Below are 14,032 nucleotides of genomic sequence, written 5' to 3'. Positions count from 1 at the left end.
AGGGACAGTGCCGGTAAAATCTTCTTCATCAAGAAATCTACATTAGTCTGGATGCTTACAAACGGTCGCCTTCGAAGAGTTGCTAGATATTATTTTCAACCAAATTCAAATCGAGGCCGTTCAGTACAGTTACAACCGACCAATCCTATCACCAAACATCAAATTCGGATAATACACGTGATTCAGGCATGTCTGCTTCCGATTTTGACTTTTTATCTGAACAATTGCAATAAATGATTGATGCAATGTTCAAAACTCAAACTATGGCTGAAGCAATCCAAGTTGGAGTTAAATTTACAAATAAAATTGTAATTGGATTACGTTTTGGTAATGGATCCAATTAAATTTTTGAACATTTTAAATTGGAATGCTCGTTCTCTAAATGGCAAAGAGGATGAGCTATTCCATTTTTTAACAGTCAATAATGTGCATATTGCAGTTATTACTGAAACTTTTTTAAAACCTGGGTCTTCAATCGAACGAAACCCAAACTATTCTATTTATAGAAATGATCGCCTAGATGGAGCATGTGGTGGAGTTGCTATCATCGTTGACAGGCGCATCAAGCACCAAATTTTTTCATCATTTGAAACCAAAGTTTTTGAAACTTTGGGTGTTTCTGTTGATACAAACTTTGGTAAACATACTTTCAGTGCGGCCTACTTGCCTTTTCAATGCACTGGCCATCAAATAGAGTTTCTTAAATCTGATTTGCGAAAATTAACTCGCAACAGGTCCAAATGTTTCATAATTGGTGATTTCAATGCGAAACACCGTTCGTGGAATAATCTTCAGTCCAATTCAAACAGCAGGATTTTATTTGATGAGTGCTCTTCAGGATATTTTTCAATTCAATATCCCGATAGCCCCACTTGTTTTTCTTCTGCTAGAAATCCCTCAACAATTGATTTGGTCTTAACTGACTCAAGTCAGCATTGTAGCCAAATGGTTACTCATGCTGACTTTGATTCTGACCATGTTCCTGTAACATTCCAAATTTCCCATGAAGCGATTTTTAATCCCATCAGCATCACAGAGCTAACTGGGATACATATAAAACATTCATCGATAGCAACATCTGTTGATGTTTCAATGGAAACACATGTTGATATTGACAATGCCCTCGAAACTTTGACTAGTACTATAAGGACTGTATCGGAAATTAACTATAAACGTTCACAATTGCCTAAAAAATAATCTGTTCGAAATAGACATAACTTTGTTTTTGGAGATACTATATAAATCTTTTGAATAAAGAATGGCAGTTCAAATTTTCAAATAATAATCATCTAGCTTGGATTTTTGTCTCAAAGATTGCATATATGTTTTTAAAATTTTGGACACCTCCTAAAATTTTGAAATTGCGAAAACTGTGGGAAAATATTCTATTTTTTCTCTTATTTTTGTGCAAATATATTCTTTTCCAGAATGCTCATGATATGAGAAAATTATTTTTATGAAGAAAAATTCCTTCCGCAGTTTAGGGCATTTCTTAAAATTGAAAAAAGGCCATTTTTCGAGGAACTCTTTCTTTTATGCGTCTTCAAAGAACGATTACGCAAATAAAAAATACATAAAGTTGAAAATATGCATTTTTTCAATTGGGTATGTATTTTAATCTATTGAAGAAGTAGTTTAACCAAAGAACGGAATTTTATAACCTCTGAAGATATTTAAAACAGAGCGTCAAAGTTCGACCAAAAACTAGGTGTTTTTTGGAATAGACCATATTCTAAATGTTGGAGGTTTTTCTATCCAAAATAAGAATTTTAAAAGTCAGTATTGAGTGATATGTAATGTGTACATAACTGCTAGTTATAATCATTATTTTCCAGATTTTTTCTCGTACAAATTTTTGTCGCTACAAATTATTGAAACGTTAAAAAAATTAAAAAAATATATAGTTTGTGCAGATTGTTATTTTGGTTGGTATACTCATAGAACCATATTTTCAATAATACTAAAATTTTTCCAAATTTCTTCAAGCTGTTCTAAACTTAACTATATTGTGAAGATTTCATAGAAGAACCGGAATGAAAAGACCAACCGTGCTTCGAGATAGAGTATTTTGAACGTTTATAGTTAATTTCTGATACAGTCCTTAGTCGAAGCTAGAAGCGCATCAATACCATCAAGTCAAATTCGACTCAGTTATTATTGACGACGATCTGAAAGTTCTGATCCGTCTTAAAAACGTGAGAAGAAAACAATTCCAACGAATTCGAGATCCTGCTTTGAAAGTAATCTGGCAGGATCTGCAGAAGGAAATTAAAAAACGTTTCATCGAATTGAGAAACAAAAATTTTGCAAATAAAGTTTCTCAATTAAACCCCGGCTCTAAGTCGTTTTGGAAATTGACAAAAATTTTGAAAAAGCCTCAGAAGCCTATTCCTGCGCTGAAAGAGGATAACAAAATATTATTGTTGATGATTAACCTGGGCGTGTTAGGGGAATATCTGCAAATAAAAAGAAAATCGCGTTAAGTACTGTTCCTTTGAATTCCACTAAGAATTTGCATCCTTTGACAGATACGTATTTCGACCTCAACTGTAAGGTCGTCTTCAGTGTCTTGTACTTGACTCGACTAGTACAAAAAATTATTATTGACTTATTCTGAAAAAGCACAAAAACATGCCAAACAGTTTGGAAGAGCGCATAATTTCAGTATAGGTCTCACTAGTCCAATAGAACATCAGGTTGCCCGCGAATTCGAAAATATTCTCAATCATGAGAAGATTTTCGACAATTCATTGGGCACTGATTTGGACGAAGTGAGATCTATTATAAAGAAGTTTAAGAATATGAAAGCTCCGGGTGATGACGGAATTTTCTATATTCTCATCAAAAAACTTCCAGAAAGTTGCTTATCATTTTTAGTTAATATATTTAACAAATGTTTTCAGTTAGCATATTTTCCTGAAAAATGGAAAAATGCTAAAGTTGTTCCAATTTTGAAGCCTGACAAAAATCCTGCCGAAGCTTCTAGTTATCGTCCAATCAGCTTACTGTCATCTATCAGTAAACTTTTTGAAAAGCTTATTTTAAATTGATGAAAATTCTATTTTCGCCAATGATTTTTTTTTTGTTTTTATTTTTGTGTATTTTAACTTAGATGCTAATTCTACACTGCATTTTGCCAATGAGCAGTTCGGATTCCGCCATGGACATTCGACTACTCATCAAGTTTTACGGGTAACGAATTTCATTCGTTCCAATACATCTGAAGGTTACTCCACTGGCGTAGCACTTCTTGACATAGAAAAAGCATTCGATAGTGTTTAGCACGAAGGCTTGATCGTAAAATTGAAAAATTTTAATTTTCCACTATACATATATATTATTGAAATTATTTAAAACTATTTATCAGATCGAACACTTCAGGTAAACTATCAAAATTCCAAGTCAGATAGATTACCTGTAAGAGCTGGTGTTCCACAAGGCAGCATACTGGGACCAATCTTATACAATATGTTTACCGCCGACTTACCTGATTTGCCACAGGGATGTCAAAAATCGTTAATTGCAGATGACACAGGTATCTCAGCCAAGGGGCGAAGTTTGCGTGTCATTTGTAGTAGATTGCAAAAAAGTTTAGATATTTTTTCTTCTTATTTGCAAAAATGGAAGATTTCTCCAAATGCTTCTAAAACTCAACTTATAATATTCCCACATAAGCCAAGAGCTCTTTATTTGAAACCCGCAAGTAGACATGTTGTCACTATGAGGGGAACCCCAATAAATTGGTCGGACGAAGTTAAATATCTAGGGCTCTTACTAGATAAAAACTTAACTTTTAAAAACCACATAGAAAGTATTCAAACTAGGTGCAATAAATACATTAAGTGTTTATACCCACTTATTAATAGAAAATCAAAACTTTGTCGCAAAAACAAATTTTTGATTTATAAACAAATTTTCAGACCGGCCATGTTGTACGCTGTCCCAATATGGTCGAGCTGTTGCAATACCAGAAAGAAGCAACTTCAGAGGATTCAAAATAAAATTTTGAAAATGATTCTGAAGTTGCCTCCCTGGTATAGCACTAATGAGTTGCATCAAATTTCTAATATTGAAACATTGGAACAGATGTCAACTAAAATCATTGCAAACTTACGTCAAAAATCGTTGCAGTCTTCTATTGCTACGATTAGTTTTTTGTATAATTAGTTTAGGTTAGGTTAGGGTTAGGATAAGTTAAAAAAAATGTATTTCTGACACGCAGGTGAAAAATAAAGGCTGCAAAAAATCTTAACTGCTACAGCAAATGAAATGTAATATGTTATTAATTAGTATTGATAATAGCTTAAATATATTTCACCAAATTAGGATGATAGTGTGTTATAATACACAGAACACCTAGATTAAGTTGAAGAATGTAAAAATTGATTGAAATACTAATAAAGATTATTAAAAAAAAAAAACGACCAATATCAATGAAGATGAAACACTTAAAATATTGATCATCTTGATTGACTGGACGTGTTTCGAAGAAAACATAATTTATTAAGTTAGGAAATATAAAAGTAAAGAAGGTATAGTCACCGAAATCTAGAATCAAATCGGGTGAGTTGAATGCTAGGCAGCTAAAAATTTCAATGGCTGGCAGAGCTTATTAGGAGATTCAGCCGTATACGCGAGTAATCTTAACAATACATAATGAAAAATAAATAAACTGAAATACAGTCTTGGATGTAAACGTCGCCACTTGCACAACACCTTCCTGTTAATAGTATTGCTGTGTGCAGTCAAAATGCAAACATCAAATGTGGTAAGATTTTATAACAAGTAACCCGATGTGAGCGGGGGCGTTTGAATCCTAGGTTGACGGATATATTCTTCACTACACCACCAAAGCTAGCCATAAAAATGTTTTTGTTCAACTTTTATGGTAAAACTATGTAAACTCAAATGTTAAGAAGCATTTTCATTCTTATTTTAATGATTCCAGTTGAAAAAAGTATAAAAAATAGCGTGGTTTGCCTAAAACAAGGGTGGCGCATTTTTCCCCCATTATGGCATTATGGCCGCAGTTCCCCTACACGACGTGACTGCTCCCGGTTTTTGTTTTCCTCCCCTGTTGGGGAAATTAAGCCACTGCGTCCAATAGGCTGAACTTTTGTGGCTCCCGGGTTAAGAAATTCTCTCAGTTCTTAATTTGTAATCCTTTCATAACACTACCCGAGCAGAAGGGTATAACAGCAGCATAAGAACCTGTGTTATTTGGGTAAAATAACTGAATAATAGAATCGATTATTTTAAAGTTATTAACATAACAGATTATGTTATAAACTTGTCTGTCATGTCATAAGCGGCAAAATAACAAATCTATATATATAAAAATGAGTTTGAAGTCCCTTTGAGGCAACAAAACTCAAGAACGGATGAACCGATCAGCTTGACTCTTGCACGGTTCGGTTCGTATTCGTGTTGGCTGTGTTTATATGTCCAAAAAGTTACGAAAAACAACTAGAAAAGTAAGAAAATTGATAAAGTACTGATTTTCTGGAGTCGGGAAGGAAATCAACACGATTGAAATGAAACCAATCTAGAGTGCGGTGACGTTATGACCTCAACAGTTGTCAAACCATCACAGCTTGGCAAGACAAAGTTTGCCGGGACAGCTAGTATCATAATAAAAAAATGTTCTTGAAAATCATTTTAATAACTTGTTTTGTTAGTTTCAATAACAACTTAATAACAATGCATTTGGAAAATATTTCAATAACAAATATTAATATTAATTTGTTATTGATAATTATCGGAAAACAAAATTTGTTATTATATCAAAATTGTAACTAAGTAAATTATGATACTTATTATATAAAATTATTCACTTTGTCTCACAAACCCACAAATAACATGAGTAACAATACTGTAAATGATCGAAAAATACTACTTCCAGAAATTTCTCCAAGAGTTCTTCCACGAAATCATTCACAGATTTTCAGAATTATGAACAGAATCCCTTCAAGGATTTTTTCAGAATTCCCCGTGATTATTTGTCCCGAATGTCATCTTGAGATTTCTCTAAAAAATTCTTTGAGAATTTCACCACGAGTTTTTTCTGAAGAATTATCCTGGAGTTCTTCAAAAGATTTTGCCAAGAATTCTAATAGTTGCTCAGAAGTATTACTTTAGAATTTCTGAGAAGATTGCGTCAGGAGTTCTTTTAAAGACTTCTCCAGGGTATCGAAGGGTTCCTCCAGAACTTCCAAATGTTTTCCCAAACATTATTTAAGGAATTTTTAGAGTATTCGTTCGGAAATTTCCTTCCTAACTGATTACAAAAGTGGAACAAAACAAAAGGACAGATCATTATTATCGAATTGTCGCTTTGATTTCAATACTTGTTACTGTTGTGCTACTGTTGATAAGTTGATCAATAGTACAACAATATCAAAACTTGTACTTCAACAAAACATGTTATTAAAATGTAATTGAGTGAATGTATATCAATAGCTTGATTATAACTAAATGAGATGGTCCAACAAAAATTGTTATGGAAAAGCTATGCCTTGATAATTAAATAATAACAAAACAAGATATAAAAACAAGTTATGTGATTTCGTAGTAATTTATTTGATATTCTCCTCTGCTCGGGTAGTTTACAATATAAAACGAAAGTCGTAAACTTCAACCAAGGACCAACATTTTTGATGCATAAATTATGTGCTGATTTCGAAACCGCATAAGAAATTTTTTTAAGTAGAGTAATTTTTAAGTTTTATCCAAAAACAGAGTTTTACAGTATATAAAAATATGAAAATTACTAAAATTCAAATATCTTGCGATGTAGTCAACCAGTTTTTAATCTTTTTGCATGAAAAGGAAGCTGAATATACATTGTCTTTCGATCATCTGAATACAATTTTACCGTAAGATGGTACGATCTGTTGATGTTTGAAAATGTTTGAAGCAATTTTTGAAAGCAATTCGATGAACGTTTTCTTATATACCTAAAAGTTAAAAATCTTCATGTTCCGATCATTTTGTCTACTCCCTGTATAACTTATGCACACTACAACAAAACAAAGTATTCTCACCTACATGTAGGTCTTAGCATTTATTCGTGTCACAGTATAAGGATGAACACATAGTCGAGCAGTTCATTTAAAATGAAGAATAAGAATTTCTATCAATCATATTTCCTAAAGAAAGTTTTCTCAAATATTTAAAATTTATTAGGTATGAAACAATTATACAGTTCTAAAATTTCATTAAAATTTTATACTTTCATGTAAGGGCTTCAATATTCTTAAAGTTAATTTCTAGACAACACTTCACAAGACTCCGTGGCGCAACGGTAGCGCGTCTGACTCCAGATCAGAAGGTTGCGTGTTCAAATCACGTCGGGGTCAATAAGTAACTTTTTGTCACTCCCAGTATTCCAAAACTAAAGTAATGCAATAAACATTTATTTGTTGAGTATTATCTATATCGTTAGGGAGCTGTCCATTTATTACGTATTAAGGGGATTTTCACGTTTTTCCTACACCCCCTCCCTCTCTTGTAAGATTTTTTGCATGAAAGCCCAAATATATTTGTAGGGCGCGTGGTTTTTCAAACTCCCCCTTCCTTCATAAACCCTTACGTAGTTATTGGACAGCCCTTAGTGCAGTGCTTTGCTAATCAGAAATTATCGAATCCTTTTCAATCTCTTTTTTTTTTGAACATCGAAAAGGTGCGGTTGTCTAATGAACTAATTATTGACATGAATCGAAAGACTATAAGGTTATATGAGGGGGACCCTCATTATTAGCGTTATACAATAAGTATACAATTTAAAAAAAAGCTAAATATAGCACATCGAAAAGATCTGGCAAGACACATCGTTAACGTTGCTGGTGTTTTCTTTGGTACATATATATATATATATATATATATATTTTTTCAATTTAATTACTAAACGCACTCTTGTTTTCATGTGTACTACGTTACGTACGCATCCTAAACAAAAAAGGGTACTGCCCCGAGTGAGGATCGAACTCACGACCTTAAGATTATGAGACTTACGCGCTACCGACTGCGCTATCGAGGCTTACGTGTTTTGCAACAATTTGTCCATTCCAAGCCCAGTGCAGATGAACACAAATGAATTGCATTCATTTTATGTGAAGTGACCAGTTAAATGTGTAAAACGGCCCCATATGCCAAATACTAATCATTTTTACAAAAATTATTAACGAAGGTATTAATGCTGTTTTCGAAGAATTTGAATCTAGAACAATAAGCAGAGCTGTGAAAAAAGTTGATGTCCACTAAATGTGTTCATAAAATATAGTTATTTATGCAACAAGTTACAAAATTTCGTTGAAATTTACAAAACTAATAATGAAAAAATAATATTGAGTTTTCACGAAAAAGTAATTTAGTTTTTTATGCTACGATATAACGAACATTGTACTCTATTTTTTCCCCAATTTGTGGTAATTCTGGAACAAAACATTGATTTCATAGTGTATCTGGAAGATTACTATAAAAACATGTTAATTTTCAATGTTGTTCATTATATTGAAGCAAAATATACGTTATATCGAATTTGCTACATATATCGAGGGTACGTTATATGGAAGATTATCTGTAGCATGGTCAATCAACCTTATTAAGCATGTAGTTCATCCTACTATTGCTTACACAAATGGGCATGAATGAAAAATGTTTATTGGCAAAGGTTCCAAAAAGTGCTACTTCTCAAGTGTTGAAAAGTAGTACTTTTCTGCACTTTTGTTTTAATGGAAAAAATATACCGTTTTAGCGTTCTTTTTCTCAGTGGAAAGTTGACGTTTTCACAACGTAATAACAAAAAATGCTTATCGCGATTGTGCTCGCAGCATTAGATCCTAAATCTAGTACCGTCTTACCTTATTGGTTCGACACGTTTTAATATATACGACAAGTATAGGACACTTTTTAATTCGTACCCCGCTTATTCGACACATGTAGAATTAAAAAGTGTTCAAATGTCACAGCGATGAACAAAATGCAAAACAGTTTGATGTTGCGCTTATACTCGCACCCGCAGCAGCTCTTCTTGCAGCCGCTAATTCCGGAAGTTCAGAGTTGGGGCTATTCGACACCTAAACCGCCTGGAGGCGAACCGGACTGAACTGACCGGACTAACGACCGTAGAAAGAACGAGCTTTTCATTCGCACCACCGCAATATCTGTTGAAATTGGGTAACTCTCGCTGAGACCGTCCCACTATTTACACCATGTCTTCAAAAATGTTTAAGGTGGCGATTTTCTGAAAGTCCTCCCCAAAAAAGTAAGGAAAATGCATTTGGTTAATCAAATTGGTGGACCCCCCGTTAGTTAGAGCCACAAGCAATTTGGTGAACCCCTCGATTTTGGTCAATTGTTGGCTCATTTAAACCGTTTTAACTCAAAAGTTTCGCCAGAAACCACTTAAAAACTATAGGTTGTTGGAAAGAGAAAATATAGAGGTACTCTTTGCAGTTATAAAAAGTTTGGTCGGCCATATTGATTTCGGCCGCCATCTTGAATTTATGTACCAAAACATTTTTTTCACCATGTTGGCAACCACCGATTTTCAAATTTCTTGTGTCAATCGAAAGCTGGGACATTTTTACACAACATATCGAAAATTTAGAGATGTATCTTTTTCCTATCAAAAGTTATCTGCACTTTTGTAAATCATGACACGTTTTCTCCATACATTTCCATACGCACCAGCAATGACACGCAACAGCATCAAAGTTGGCGCCTGCTTCCCGAGCAGGAGAAAATAGCTGAAGAATAACTAACTCAGGTATGGAAAACCGAATACCTACAACCTGAATGAGGTATTAAGTAGCCCTGCATAAGAGGTAAAATACCTAAAATAATAACTGGTGTGTATTCTGTGCATAACGCGTGAATAATGACATCAGGTATGGCAATACCTAAATAATAATCGGCGATTTTTCCATACAAATAGCAATTTTTGCATAATTGAATAATACCTCAGGCAGTCCTCAACACCAAACCAATAACTCGTTGAGGTATTGTATCAATACCTGCAAAATACCAAAATAAGTTATTTTTAATACCTGGATAACCGACCAATACCTTGTCTTGGTATGATACCTGACTTTGGTATGCTCCAGTTATGTGTCAGTTATTCATTCCTGCTCGGGTTGTATACACAAACGCACCTGCAGCAAAATTAGGGCAAATCGGAGAATCGTTCTCATTTTTAACTGTTTCGCAACGATGCGGGCATTGCTTTTTAAACTATTTTGGTGTTTTGAAAAGCTGAAACTTTCAACTTTTCATTAGTGGATTCAGATTTAGAATAAATGTTCGTAAACACTGTGAAATAACGCTGCATTTATGTAAACCATCGGCACCTGGCCCAGAGCGCAAAAGTGGCATGATTCACAAAAGTGCAGATAACTTTTGATAGGAAAAAGATACATCTCTAAATTTTTGATATGTTGTGTAAAAATGTCCCCGCTTTCGATTGACGCAAAAATTTTGAAAATCGGTGGTTGCCAACATGGTGAAAAAACAGTTTTGGTATAAAAATCCAAGATGGCGGCCAAAATCAATATGGCCCACCCAACTTTTTATAACTGTAAATAGTAGCCCTATCTTCTCTCTTTTCAACAACTTATAGTTTTTAAGTGGTTTCTGGCGAAACTTTCGAGTTATAACGGTTTAAATGAACCAACAATTGACAAAAATTGAGGGGTCCGCCAAAATGCTTGTGGCTCTAACTAACGGGGGGTCCACCAATTTGATTAACCAAATGCATTTTCCTTACTTTTTTGGGGAGGACTTTCAGAAAATCGCCACCTTAAACATTTTTGAAGACATGGTGTAAATAGTGGGACGGTCTCAGCGAGAGTTACCCAATTATGTTTCATAGCAAATTTTTAAAGCTTGATATGGGTCCAAACTTCTAGGAAAAAATAATTAACGACATGTTTTGCAGGTAACTTTTTGATACTGAATTTTTGAATTTACTAAAATTTTTCATTTTTTTATATACTGTGCATTTTATCCATCATAAAAAGTATCTGAACCTAATGCAAATTTTAAACAATTTCCATAAAAAGATAGGAAATTTTATGAGGAAAAACTTTGCCGAAGACAGCATAGCGTTTTTTTCTATCCGTTTTAGAGTTATTCACGATTTAATATTTGATGAAATTTGAATTTTTAGGTATTTTTCTAAAAATGTCACATAAGAACTTCTTAAAAACACATACAAAGTAAAAAATCACGTATGCTCAACAAGTTTTTGTCTTGATTGTGTTATGGAATTATAGTGACATCATTAATTGATTTTTATTTTTTGTTATTCAATCCCTTCATATAGAAATTAACTAGCAAAGATTTCTTAAAAAGCTAGCTCTCTTGACAAGCTTCGTACAGCCTATTGATTTTTTAAAGATATTCTCCACAAAATGTTGAACCATATTTTCGCGTTTATCTTACTTTCCTGTCGATATTCTCAATCATTTTTCTACACAAGGACGCATGAGTCCTGGACCAGTGAAACAGCCCTGGGAACAGTGGCAAAGTGAATAAAGGCGAATACGTTAATCCATTCCAAATTTAAATCGCGATTACGAACATCTTACGTAAGAATACCAATTTTTAGATACAAAGCTCCAATTTAAGACATTCTAAAAAGCAGAGCATGCCTTTTTTACACTTACTGACTTGAACTATCTTATCAACACCGAAAATGGGATGAACCAGTGAGTTAACGAAATGTAATCCAAGGTCAGAACAATTTGATTACCATAACACATACACGGCATACAATAAGACAAGGTAGGCTATTGTTGGTAAACAACAGTTTTGGACGTAAACAAGTGACGTCATTTTTATCATCCTATAGGGCACTGCACTGTTTTGATTTTGTATGGAATTTTGACGTTTCGTGGCCTTGTTGTTTACAAAATTTCTGTAAGAGTGAAAGAGAAGGAGATAATTTCATGCACTGCCCTATATGTTGATCAAATTGATAGGGGCTACTAGAACGTTTTAATCATGTCTTTGAACGATTTGAACAACATCATTGAAAAACAAAATCGGCATGTTTTGCGGAATGTATCACCTTCTAAATGGTAAACAAAATGTGCCGGACGTTTGATTGTGTATTATGCTCGAATAAACCATTGTCAGTACATAACCGTTAAAAATGCCATGGCCTATTGAGGCATCTCAAAAGGGTACCAAATGATAAAGTTTTTCGCTAGTAGGTACCTTTCTGTATCAAAGAAAATGTATTTGTCAACGGGAACAAAAATTCAATAAATGATGCCACCATAATTCCTAAACACAATTAAGACAAAAACTTGTTGAGCATACGTGATTTTTTACTTTGTATGTGTTTTTAAGAAGTTCTTATGTGACATTTTTAGAAAAATACCCAAATATTCAAATTTCACCAAATAGTAAATCGTGAATAACTCTAAAACGGATAGAAAAAACGCTATGCTGTCTTCGGCAAAGTTTTTCCTCATAAAATTTCCTATCTTTTTGTGGAAATTGTTTAAAATTTGCATTAGGTTCAGATACTTTTTATGATGGGTAAAATGCACAGTATATAAAAAAATGACAAATTTTAGAGAATTCAAAAATTCAGTATCAAAAAGTTACCCGCAAAACATGCTGTTAATTACACTAGTTTACAAAATAAAACGAAAGTCGTGAACTTCTATCAACGACCAAAATTTTTGGAGCACAATTTAGTGCTGATTTCGAAACCGACCTTCAAAAAATTTTAAGTAGAACAGTTTATGAGTTTTAGCTCAATATCGAGTTTTACAACTTTTAAAAATATGTAATTTACTAAAATTAAAATATATTGCGTTTTGTTCAACCAATTTTAAATCTTTTTCCATAAATCGAAAGCTGAATACAATACCATTCGATCATCTGAATATAGGTGTTGCGTCAGATTGATTAAATTCAAGATATTGGCGTGTTTTAGGGACAATATCCTTGAATTTTAACAAAATTCCCAAAAATTTTTGAAGAAATGTATTTTTTTCAATAAGAAAAAACCAATTTAAAAATTCTTTCTCGACGATCATTTGACATATCATATGTAGGCGAGTTACAGTAAAAATTTCAACTCAATCGGAGCATTGATTACAGAGAATGAGATGTTTGAAGTGAGCGACGTTGCTTAAAAATAGAACAAAAATCGATTTCAAATCATCAACCTTCTATGGAAAGTCGAAAAATTTTCCGCTCTACTGTAAATTTTTTCCTTCGCGTTTTCGAACTCAGGGCATGATTCTACACCAAAAATGAACATCAGCTTACCGAGTTCAAAAATGCTGTAAACTAGTGTTATTTTTTCCAAGAAGTATGGATCCATATCAAGCTGTGAAAAATATAAAAATAATGGGTATTGCCAATTTTTGTACGGTAAAAAATATTTGTATGAAATTTATTACGAAAAATGATCATTTTTCAAAAACCTCACCGGGGCGACCTCTAAACGTCATTTCTGAAAGTTGCCGTCATACAAAAGTTTGTTTCTAACACCCTTAGCTATCATTTGCAGGGTGAGCCCCCAAGCTTTTTGACCATGTGCAATTTTGGGACAACCTACTTCAGATACGCACTTCAAATTTTCACACGATTATTTCTTAGCTAAAACGACAATTTTTCAACAATGAAGCTATAACATTTCCATTTTTTGCAAAATAATTCAACAATCTTCCGCGTGATCTACAGCAAATCAGCAGCCGTTATAGTTTTAAAAACAACATTAAGCGATATCTGAAAGATAACATCCATACGCTTTTGCTGTAATAATAATATTAACCGTCATAAAGTAGCTTAGAATAATTAATTATTAGTTTTAGTGCGCAAGTGCTTACTTAAAAGGACTATCTGTCCACTGTAAGCACGTCCTTCAAATATTGTTATTTGTTTCTTCCATAAAATCTCCCTATTCCGTTAAGCTATTCTTTGTTTAAATTTTTTATTTCTCAGCAATAATTTAGTTTTTTTTGTTTTATTTTGCCAGTTGCCAGTTTGCTGAGAATCTAGATGCGTCCAC

At 33.4% G+C, this 14,032-nt stretch overlaps 2 non-coding genes across 2 annotated transcripts; one reads left to right on the top strand and one right to left on the bottom strand.

Annotated features, from left to right (window-relative positions):
• The first annotated feature begins 7,286 nt into the window (after positions 1–7,286).
• Trnaw-cca (transfer RNA tryptophan (anticodon CCA)) lies at positions 7,287–7,358 on the top strand. Its single transcript has one exon. It is a non-coding gene; the product is annotated as a tRNA-Trp (tRNA).
• Positions 7,359–7,965: 607 nt separating this feature from the next.
• On the bottom strand, positions 7,966–8,038 carry Trnam-cau (transfer RNA methionine (anticodon CAU)). Its single transcript has one exon. It is a non-coding gene; the product is annotated as a tRNA-Met (tRNA).
• Positions 8,039–14,032: the final 5,994 nt, after the last annotated feature.

This window comes from Aedes albopictus, chromosome 1 (assembly GCF_035046485.1).
Source record: "Aedes albopictus strain Foshan chromosome 1, AalbF5, whole genome shotgun sequence".
NCBI lineage: Eukaryota > Metazoa > Arthropoda > Insecta > Diptera > Culicidae > Aedes > Aedes albopictus.
Note: the sequence above shows the minus strand (reverse complement) of the source record. Positions and strands in the feature narration are given on the sequence as shown.